At 42.2% G+C, this 12,199-nt stretch overlaps 1 pseudogene; it reads right to left on the bottom strand.

Moving 5' to 3' along the window:
• Positions 1 to 439: 439 nt before the first annotated feature.
• Positions 440 to 10,417, bottom strand: LOC110296174 (small ribosomal subunit protein eS4-like; annotated as a pseudogene).
• Positions 10,418 to 12,199: the final 1,782 nt, after the last annotated feature.

The raw sequence follows: 12,199 nt of genomic DNA on the forward strand, positions 1-12,199 counted from the left end.
CATTTATTTTGTACAGTACAAGAGGAGTGAGTGGTTAGCTAGTCTCAATAGGAGGTCTCTGTTGGGGATTCGTCTTAGGTTGTGGATATCCAGATATCTGGAAGGAAGAAGTTGCGGCTGTTAGGGTGTTTTGTTTTGTTTTGTTTTGTTTTGTTTTGTTTTGTTTTGTTTTGTTTTGTTTTGTGTTTTTACATAGTCAACTGTAGAGAGGAAGGATTTGGTAGCAACCCTGCCCCCAGCCTCACTAAGGGAGCTTCTGCCATTTCTATGGGTCTGAGGCATGGAAGTCCTTGACATGGCAGTGTCCCTGTCAATAATACACATTCACTCAGGATTTTTTTTTAAGTTTCATTGTGTTGTTTAATCTAGCATGTTGCCTAGAAAGGCTTTTAGTAGGAAGAGTAAAAATACTTCTCAAGCATTTCTCCTAGAGACCATTTCACCCACTGCTGTGTTTGGCCGCTAGCCTCTTGTCTATCTCTTCAGTGATGATGACTCATATTCCTTTTCCTGGAGAAAGAGAGATCCATAGTTTGTTGCCCTGGCCAATAACAAAAATGTTACAGACAAGTGGCAAAGCTGTTGCCATTGGCATCTTTCACATGAAACACATCAAAAGAGCCAGGATGTCTCTCTCTATTGGTGAATACACCAATTCTCCCCAAGTTAGCACCTCCAGTCACCATACCCAGGTTCCCAGGATTGAACTTAATGAAGTCAGTTATTTTGTTTGTCTACAAATCAAACTGAATGGTGTCATTCACCTTGATGAGGAAATCAGGGTATTGAATAGTACGAGTACTGGGGGTCAACAGATGTGGGATTATTTTTTAGTACCCACAAAGATCTTTCTTACTTTGCACAACTTATACTTTGGCATCCTCATGTGTAATACTATAAACAGCAAAGCAATCCTTGGTGTCATAGATTAGACGGACGTTCTCTCTAGTCTTCTCAATGTTGATGACACCCATAAACCCAGCAGGGTAGGTTATATCGATCCTGACTTTCCCAATGAAAGAGGAAAATTACTGACCACCAGAACTCCTCACCCCAGAGTACATTCTGAACTCTCACACCAGAGTCAGACCCCCTCTCAAATGAAAACTGTTCCGGGGACATTTCTGAGATAAGGGTCTCCTGGAACGAACCCAGTCCAACCCCTCCCAACTAAGGACTGTGCCAGGGACATTTTTGAGATAAGGGTGTGAGTAAAAACCTCAGTTCCAATGAATCAAGTACATGGCCAAAGTGTGGGACGCGGTTGCAAAAGCACTTTGGAAAAACCCTTGGCTGAATCACTTAGTGACGTAAAACCTGTATTTTCCCTGCCCTGCTCCCCCCTTGCCTCCTTCCTATAAAAGCTTGTGAAAAGTTTGGGCTAATTGCCGAATCTCCTCTGCACCTGCTGCATGAGTTTCGACCCCAGATATCTGGTATATGTGCTTTTATGTGCTTTCTTGTCATTGCTGTATTAAATCTTACTCTCTATACATCTTAAGTACCGGTCTCAGTGTCTTCTTGGGTGCGCGGCTGACCCGAGGCTTGAGTAAGTGCCTCTCTTTGGGAGTTTTGGAGTCTTTCATTTGGTGCGTTGGCCGGGAATCAGCGCGACCACCCAGAAGTCCTGGACCCACTCAGAAGTAAGATTTACTGTTCTGTTTTGGTCTGGTGTCTGTGTTTTGTTTGTCTCTGAGAGGCCAGGAAGGCCATTCTGTATCTGGTGTGATCGCAGTTTCGGGTTTGCAGACGCTCAGTGTGCAATGTGCACAGTGAGACCGCGCTCCGGGTAGGAGCGTAGGGTGTGGAGAGGACAGACGTGTCCAGGTGTCCACCGTCTGTGCGCCCTGGGAGACGTCCCAGGAGGACAAGGGGAGGACTAAGGACGCTTAGTGGACCCCTCTGTGCGAGATCGTGGGTTCGAGTCCCACCTCGTGCCTCTGTGCGAGATCGTGGGTTCGAGTCCCACCTCGTGCTTCAGGTTGCGAGATCGTGGGTTCGAGTCCCACCTCGTGCCTCTGTGCGAGATCGTGGGTTCGAGTCCCACCTCGTGCTTCAGGTTGCGAGATCGTGGGTTCGAGTCCCACCTCGTACTTTGGTTTTTCTTTTTGTCTCAAGTCTTGTGTCTGCTCTTGTTGTGTTTGCTATTATTCTAGAAATGGGACAATCTGCTGGGTGTGTAGGTGTGGAACTGCTGCATTTGTGTATTCTGAGATTGTGGGTTTATTCTGGCAGCTGCCACTGTGGACCGTAAGGACCCTAGTGGCTGTGAGAGGACGACTGTCTATGGCCTCACAGTCTGCACCCCAAAAGAGATGTTCCAAGGGAGACCCTGGAAGGAGTGGCCAGGGTACAGAACAGTCAAAAAGACCTGGCTGTTGCCTGGCAGAGTGAGAGAGAGAGAGTGTTCTCTCTGCCAGAGCGGGAGTGGATGTGGAATCCCACCCCTATCAGGAAAAGGAGTCAATGTGGAATCCGACCCCGTCAGAAAATAGTGTTTGATGTGGACGGGTGTGCTTGTTTGTAGTTTTTGTCACGTGACAGACTCTGTGTGTGTGTGTGTGTGTGTGTGTTAACCCTTTGTCGACTGTAGACTTGGACTGACGTCAGGACAGAATTTGTCAGCAATGGTTTTAAAAAAGGAAAGAAAACCACCAGGCCGGTCCTCCCCAGGCTGCTCAAAAGAGCTCTGAGATCCAGAGCTGCCGCAGTGGTGCTGAGGTTCTGAGTTCTGCAGACACAGCAGCAACGGAGGCTGTCTGTGCCCTGCGAATGAGTTGTAAAATGCTGATAGTGAGTGCAGCGGCCTGCCGGCCCCCGCCTGCCAGTCCCGGAGTGGCCGTGAAGCCTGCCACAGCTGGGGAGGGGCCGACTACAGCGTCCCTCTTTTGCCCCCCCCCCAGAGTCTACCCGCACTCCCTTGTGCCGGCCTGGCTGCGTGCTCCCTCCCCAAAGACAGTGCAGAGAGCACCAGGAATCTATCAGGTAGTTAAATAGTTAAATTGCTGCCTCTGCCTGCCAGCGTTTGTTTGCCACTCCCAGGAGTTTACGCCGCTTCCTGCGCGCAGCGGAGACTCAGCGCTGGGCTCTTCACATCAAAGGATCTGTTTTCAGCCTTTGCCTGCCTCCTGGGTGGGAGAAAGGCTCATTCTCCTGTCCCCTGTATCCTGTCTCTTGTAAACAGAAAAAAATTGTGTTCATTTTGAGATATCAGTGGTCTGGTGCAGCCAGATGATGTGAGAGCTGCACTCCCTTCTCTGCCCCGTGTGTTTTCTCTTCTCAGGCATCGCCCTGAGCTGCTAGCAGTGAATCTGTTTTAAGCCCCGGTGAGGGAGACATACAAGGTAAGGAGCACCTATGGGTCTAACTGCCAGGCTCTGATGAGGTCTCGTCTCTGTGGGACTATAAAGTGCCCCGACAATCTGACCTAACAGTAAAAAGAGGTAAACTATGAAAAAAGTTAAGTGACAGAATATAGATGTAATAATTAGATAACATTCAAAGGAAAGAGAACAAAAAGATATATTTATAGATAGAGAGGGAGACAGTTATGTGATCTAGTGAAAGAGGCAGAGAAAGTGTGTGAGAGAGAGAGAGAGGCGGGAGGCAGAAGAAAGAAAAAACAGGAGGGATCTTAGACAAGAGAGAAATTTGACTAGAATCTTGGCCACAGTGATAGGAGAGAAAGAAAAAGACAGGATCTAGACAGGAAACCTGGGCAACTGAAGACCGAGCCTCAGCTAAAAAGGCTCAGCTGTGTCAGACTGAAGTTACTTACTTGAGATACACCCTTCGAGACGGGAAGTAGTGGCTAACTACGCCAAGGCAAGTAAGAAAATTCTTGGGTACTTGCTGGCTTCTACAGACTCTAGACACCTGGGTTGGCGACCTTAGCTTCCCATTGTACCTCCTAACCAAGGAAGGGGAGGTGTTGTGTGGATCCCAGATCACCTGAAAGCCTTTAGAGAGATAAAACAGGCCCTACTGATGGCCAGCCTTTGTCTGAACTAACCAAGCCTTTCACTCTTTATGTGGAAGAGAGATCAGGGGTCACCAGAGGAGTCCTTTCTCAGACTTTGGGACTTTGAAAAAGGCCAGTGGCTTACCTATCCAAGAAGTTACACCCTGTTGCCAGCGGGTGATTTTCTTGCCTGAAAGCTATTGCTGCCATAATCTGCTTGTCAAGGATGCTGATAAGCTCACTCTGGGACAGTAACTAGCTGTAATGGCATCCCACGCTCTTGAAAGCATTATCCAAAAGCCCCCTGACTGATGGATGACTACCAATGCTCCTGTGACACATCAGAACTTTTTGTGGACTGAACGAGTGACCTTCGCTTCGTTCCACCTGCTGTCCCACTGCGTGAGACTGCACCTACTCATCACTGTGCTGAGAAACTGGTACTTGAAGTGATCTGAAGGATCAGATCAGCCTTGGCCTGAGGGTTCGAGCTGGTACACTGATGACAGTAGCCTCGAGGTTAAAGGTAAGCAGAAGGCGGGGACAGCAGTATGGTGGTAGACAGAAAGCAAGTGATCTAGGCCAGCAGCCTCCCTGAAGGGACGTCGGCCCAGAAAGCTGAACTTGTGACTTTGAGACAAGGTCCATAAATGGCAAAATAAAAGTCTACACTGACAGCAGGTATGCTTTTGCCACTGTATGGAACAATATACAGACAAAGAGAGCTGTTGACATCTACAGAAAAAGACCTAAGATGCTGTGAACAAAAGAAATCAGATGGCAGATCTAACCGCCAAAAACAGGCATCCCAAAGAGCAATGATCCTGGCAGTCTGAAGACTATCAAGTTATAGACAAATTAAGACTGGTAAAAGAAACCCTGTATAAAATGGTAAAAACTGAAAGAAAGAAAACTAGTCCTCCCTTGAAAAGACAGACCTGACATCAACTGAGAAATAAACTTTACTGAGAAAAAACGTTCTCAAAATGGATAAATGAGACTGCTCACATAGTCATCAAGAAGATTATTAAAGAAAATTTTTCCAAGGTTCAGAGTGCCAAAAGCAATAGTGTCAGATAATAGCCCTGCTTTGTTGCCCAGGTAAGTCAGGGTGTGGCCAAGCATTTAGAGGTCAAATAAAAATTACATTGTGTGTATAGACCTCAGAGCTCAGGACAGATAAAATAAATTAGTTTAAAACTCTATGACAGACCTTGACTAAATTAATCGTAGAGACTGGCACAGACTTGGTGTTCCTTCCCTATGCCCTACTTAAACGTACTAGAAATACTTCCTCTTGATTCAGTTTTATCCTTTATGAGACTCCTATGCCCATTATAGTCTTAAATGATGTGTTTAAACCTATGTTGTTATAATAATGATCTGTATGCTAAGTTAAAAGGCTTGCAGGTGGTCTGGTCACAACTGGGAAAAATTGGACTGAGTACGCGGACGACATTGCTCCAGGGATCCCAACAGCTGAGACAGTGAACGAGCTGGGTATCCCAAGGACATCTCACCAGTTCCAGCCAGAGATCTGATCTACGTGCACCTACATCGTGCCCAGACCCTCAAGCCTCGCTAAAAGGGCCCCTGCCTAGTTTTGTTTACTAATGCTTCTTATTCTGTTTTTGTTCCCATGTTAAAATAGAGTAAATGCAGTATTCTCCGCATAAAAATATAGACTTCTGAAATTCTAAGATTAGAATTACTTACTAAAAGGAGTGGGGAATGAAAGAGGAAAATTACTGACCACCAGAACTCCTCACCCCAGAGTACATTCTGAACTCTCACACCAGAGTCAGACCCCCTCTCAAATGAAAACTGTTCCGGGGACATTTCTGAGATAAGGGTCTCCTGGAACGAACCCAGTCCAACCCCTCCCAACTAAGGACTGTGCCAGGGACATTTTTGAGATAAGGGTGTGAGTAAAAACCTCAGTTCCAATGAATCAAGTACATGGCCAAAGTGTGGGACGCGGTTGCAAAAGCACTTTGGAAAAACCCTTGGCTGAATCACTTAGTGACGTAAAACCTGTATTTTCCCTGCCCTGCTCCCCCCTTGCCTCCTTCCTATAAAAGCTTGTGAAAAGTTTGGGCTAATTGCCGAATCTCCTCTGCACCTGCTGCATGAGTTTCGACCCCAGATATCTGGTATATGTGCTTTTATGTGCTTTCTTGTCATTGCTGTATTAAATCTTACTCTCTATACATCTTAAGTACCGGTCTCAGTGTCTTCTTGGGTGCGCGGCTGACCCGAGGCTTGAGTAAGTGCCTCCCTTTGGGAGTTTTGGAGTCTTTCACCATCAGTCTTAGTGAATCGGTTCCTGCAAATCATTTTCTATTTCATCTCCAGTGAGGGCTTATTAAAGTCTGTTCCTTAGGAAAATGATCAGAGGCAGGCATTCCCTCAGCTTGTGAGGACCAGTGGATGGACGAGGAGCAAACATGCCAGTCAACTTATCCAGAATGCAACTTTTTGGAGCAGCTACATACTTCAGGTATTGGGACCATGAGCCATGGCTGAGCTTCCTCTCTTGAACCCAGTCAAACTGTCGTGTGAAGGAAAACGTCACACCAACTTGTAGGCAGCCGGGTGCCTAAAAGATGGCGCCGACCTCCAGTACACCATCCCCATAAACAATGCCACTGCGCAGGCGCTAGCCCAAATCTGGTGCCAACCCCTCCCGAGGAGGTGCATACAAATCAAAGTGCAGTCAGACTGACCAATCCCAGGAGGACACATAGTTCTCCCCAGTGCTGGAGTATATATATATATATATATATATATATATATATATATATATATATATGCAGTCCTCCCTCGGTTTCCAGAGTTCCCGTAGCATCTAGGTGTTCCTGAAATAAAGAAGGCTGTTGAGAAGAATCCAACCGTGTTGCGTTTTTCTTGCTGGATGAGTTGAGCACAACACCAACTTAGTTCAGAAACAATGGTAACTCAATCGCTGAGTGCAATAACAAAAATCCTAATCTTGTAAACCACGTTAAATCTAAATCCTGCAGTGGCGAATCATAGTGGATTCCCTATAAAGCCAGGAGACACTAGTGCTACATCTTGCCCTCTCAATATTCCCATCCCAAGAAGCCTCTAACTCTCTCCTGCTTAGGCCAACTGGCTTTTGATAAGCTTTTTACTGAACGATAATCATGATTGCCTTAGACACTGGCCCCAAGAATAACGGCTTTAGAGAGGGCAAAACGAAGGTGTTAATTTTTTTTCATTTCTTTTTTTTATTTTTTAATTTTTAATTTTTTTATTTTTTAATTTTTTATTAGGTATTTATTTCCTTTACATTTCCAATGCTATCCCAAAAGTTCCCCACCCACCCACTCCCACTTCTTGGCCCTGTACTGAGGCAGATGAAGTTTGCACGACCAATGGGCCTCTCTTTCCACTGATGGCCCACAATGCCAAAAGCAATCTACAGATTCAATGCAATCCCCATCAAAATCCCAACTCAATTCTTTAACGAATTAGAAAGGGCAATCTGCAAATTCATATGGAATAACAAAACACCTAGGATAACAAAAACTTGTCTCAAGGATAAAAGACCTCTGATGGAATCACCATGCCTGACTTTTTAAAGCTGTACTACAGAGAAATTGTGATAAAAACTGCATGGTACTGGTATAGTGACAGACAAGTAGACCAATGGAATAGAATTGAAGACCCAGAAATGAACCCACACACCTATGGTCACTTGATCTTTGACAAGGGAGCAAAAACCATACAGTGGAAAAAAGACAGCATTTCAACAAATGGTGCTGGCACAACTGGCAGTTAGCATGTAGAAGAATGCAAATTGATCCGTTCTTATCTCCTTGAACTAAGGTCAAATCTAAGTGGATTAAGGAACTCCACATACAACCAGAGACACTGAAACTTATAGAGGAGAAAGTAGGGAAAAGCTTGAAGATATGAGTACAGGGGGAAAATTCCTGAATAGAACAGCAATGTCTTGTGCTGTAAGATCGATAATCGACAAATGGGACCTCATAAAATTGCAAAGCTTCTGCAAGGCAAAAGACACTGTCAATAAGACAAAAAGGCCACCAACAGATTGGGAAAGGATCTTTACCTATCCTAAATCAGATAGGTAACTAATATCCAATATATATAAAGAACTCAAGAAGGTGGACTCCAGAAAACCAAATAACCCCATTAAAAATGGGGCTCAGAGGTAAACAAAGGATTCTCACCTGAGGAATACCGAATGGCTGAGAAGCACCTGAAAAAATGTTCAACATCCTTAATCATCAGAGAAATGCAAATCAAAACAACCCGAAGATTCCACCTCACACCAGTCAGAATGGCTAAGATCAAAAACTCAGGTGACAGCAGATGCTGGCTAGGATGTGGAGAAAGAGGAACACTCCTCCATTGTTGGTGGGATTGCAAGCTTGTACAACCACTCTGGAAATCAGTCTGGCAGTTCCTCAGAAAACTGGACATAGTACTACAGGAGGATCCCTCAATAATTCTCCTGGGCATATATCCAGAAGATGTTCCAACCGGTAAGTAGGACACATGCTCCACTATGTTCATAGCAGCCTTATTTATAATAACCAGAAGCTGGAAAGAACCCAGATGCCCCTCAACAGAAGAATGGATACAGAAAAAGTGGTACATTTACACAATGGAGTACTACTCAGCTATTAAAAAGAATGAATTTATGAAAATCCTAGGCAAATGGATGGACCTGGAGGGCATCATCCTGAGTGAGGTAACCCAATCACAAAAGAACTCACACAATATCTACTCACTGATAAGTGGATATTAGCCCAGAAACTTAGAATACCCAAGATATAAGATACAATTTGCTAATCACATGAAACTCAAGAAGAACGAAGACCAAAGTTTGGACACTTTGCCCCTTCTTATAATTGGGAACAAAACACCCATGGAAGGAGTTACAGAGACACCGTTTGGAGCTGAGATGAAAGGATGGACCATCTAGAGACTGCCATATCCGGGGATCCATCCCATAATTAATCAGCTTCTAAATGCTGACACCGTTGCACACACTAGCAAGATTTTGCTGAAAGGACCCAGATATAGCTGTCTCTTGTGAGGCTATGCTGGAGCCTAGCAAACACAGAAGTGGATGCTCACAGTCAGCTATTGGATGAATCACAGTGCCCCCAATGGAGAAGCTAGATAAAGTAACCAAGGAGCTAAAGGGATCTGCAACCCTATAGGTGGAACAACAATATGAATTAGCCAGCATCCCCCAGAGCTTGTGTCTCTACCTGCATATGTAGCAAACAAAGGTGTTATTATGTTAAGAATTTGTATATCTACTGGAAACTAGGAAATGGGATAGCATTTGAAATATAATTGAAGAAAATATCTAATAAAATATTAACATTAAAAAAGACATTACAAAACAAAAAATATTTTTAAATTAGCAAAAAAAAAGAATTTGTATATGTAATAAGGAATAAATCTACAAATTCTTTAAAAAAATAAAGTTTGATGAAAAAAGAAATGCAAACTCGACAAAGATATGAAAATTCTGAACATAAATTATTATTCAATTGTCCAAGAAAGTCGATCTATAACCTATAAAATATATGTAATAATTGAAGTCTTAAATAATCTCTTTTGGACCATAGAATTTAAGTGTAGTCAATGGTATGAATATGTGCAACACATTAATGAAAAATTATTAAGTTAAGCCACTCAATTCCTGCAGAGGACTGCAAAAATGCAATATTAACTTGTAGAAACGTGAATTGGAAATGTGATATTGCTATGCTACAAACTGGCTTCAGCCATTATCATCAGAATGAAGGCTTGTTATTTCATTTTCAGTTTGTCATTAGAAGCTTTATAATAAGGATGAAACATTAGCATTTTCGTGCTTTGTGGATAAAATTGTTGTTGAACTTGCTCTCAGACATGTGAACAATCATTTTTCAAGTGCTCTTTCTTCACTGTAATTAAAGATTGGCTACTTGACAGTAACCCTGTTCTCTTATGTAATAGGCAGCACTGCTTTTATGCACTCTGCTATTGTTCAGGAAGCATTTTGTGACCAGTTTCCAAAGTCTTAGCACTTTCCCACAAATTAGCGATGTCCTTGCATAAGGTCATCTCTTCTCATGTCCCAAATTTAGGTCTCCCAAAGATTTCTGCCCTTAGAATATTTTTTCTTATTCTATAATGCATTTCTGGAGAGGTACATTAACCCCAGGAGCTTGTGCCGTGTTTCATCTGACAGTAGCATTGATCCAGAAGAAAAAGTTATTTAGAAATAGGGCACTGGCTGCCAAATAAAATGTATTTAGATCTCATCTTTCTAACTTATTTCATGTCCTACCTTGATAATTATATCTCAATTATACTCTTCTATAAAATAATAGTAACTATTATGCAGAGATATTGACTCAGCTTTCCATCTTAAATTCTTAGGAAGCATACCTCGTAGAGCATGTCTTTCCAATTCTAATTTACACATAGAATTGTATTTGGTAAAGAGGTGATATGTTACATGTGGAAATTTGAATCAATTTCCCAATTAGAACAAGTCTGAATGAAGCAGATTATGAGTTCTTATTGTCTTTTAAAATCATTTCATTAAAGAGCAAGGCATGACAAATGTAGAAATGCCTCTTAAAACACTTGTGTTTCTATCCACATGAGTATGTAAAGTATTCATACACCAACAACATACCCAACTTCTTCGTTATAGATACATCAAATTCAACATACTAAAAATTATTTGAAGCATTAGCGCATAACTAGCTTAGCATGCTCTTCTCACTCAGTATACTTTCTCCTGACTTTCCCAAGTGTTCTAGAAAGAATTTCCCTTTATTGTCACCTTCCTTATTTCCTAGAGTCCATTCACCCTCAGGTTCCTATGATCAAATACATTAGCATGTTGTGTGTATATTTCTTCCCACTCCAGCGAAATTGCTACTGTGGAATCTGTAATATGTTTACATTGATAACATTTTACACTATGCCATTCCCAGTCATGTCTTCCAAACAGTACCTTCACAGAACAAGAAAGAGATTTTGCGTTTTAATAGAACATAGTTCTGTCACATTAACTTTTTCCTATTTCTTGAAAGACAGCAAAAATCTCTCTAGTCGACAAGTTCCATTTTTGTAAAACTGAAATCTAATCTTGTTAATACAGTTTGCAAGGTTTCAATACATCTGAGTTGGCAAGCTTTATTCATAGTATTTCTCCGACTTTACAAAGAGTGATGATGTTCCTATCTGTAAGTCTTCAAGTCTCTCCTTGTTTTATGTAGATGAGCATTATATTCATTCTTCCCTGACTTAAGAGCTCCTCTTCTAAACTGCACACTAAAGGGAAAATGTGCCCACTTGGGAGGGAAATAACTGTGGTCTGCCTCTTCCATCTTGGAACCGTTACTTTATCAGCTGGTATAGACTCCATAGCCTGGATAGCTTCTGTTATATAATGTGAGAAATAATGTTGTATGACTTGATAGCATGTCTGGAGGGAATATAGATTTAAAATAATAGTGAGACAAAATTAACAATTATTCCAATCTAAGAATACATTTGAAGAAGAAAGATGCTTCAGTACATACCACAGGAACTTAAAAGGCAAGCTGTTCATTTAGTAAGTAGATGTTGAATTTAAGGGCAGAAAAACAAATTGTAGTTATGTTTATTTTAAATATTTCTTTGAATACCATAAAAATGTTCAAACTAATCAAATAATCAATTGTGTTACAATAAAGAATATCGTCTACCTCTAGGTGAAGATATGGTACTGTTTCCTCCGAAAGAACAAATTCAGTTGGACAGGTCAAATACCCACAGCCAAAGGACCACCCCTCATGAAGGCTCGTTTTTTCTTTTAATCCATATTAGAGATATAGGAGGAATAGTTAGTCCATTAATGAGATAATTTATTTTTTCTTTCCAAAATACCCCCACGTCAATGAAATAAATCCCTTTTACCTGCCACAGTGTTATCTTGGGTTTGCTCACATATCTGAACACTGACTCATTTTCTTTTGGATTTTCTTTTCAGAACCTGCTTTCTCGGGGACTTTGGGCTTACTAACTGTTTCTCTAAAGCTATCTGGCAAACATTGACTATCTGTTGCCATTTGATTCAGCTCTATGGGCACTTGATTTAAGTAGCATTTTCTTCCCTGATTTCTTCTTCATTCTTTTCCTCCAAGTAGTTGTAGAGATTTAGACCTTGCCTACTGTCTTAGTTAGGAC

This window comes from Mus caroli, unplaced genomic scaffold (assembly GCF_978045245.1).
Source record: "Mus caroli unplaced genomic scaffold, Mus_caroli_1 scaffold_1, whole genome shotgun sequence".
In the NCBI taxonomy this organism is placed as follows: Eukaryota; Metazoa; Chordata; class Mammalia; order Rodentia; family Muridae; genus Mus; species Mus caroli.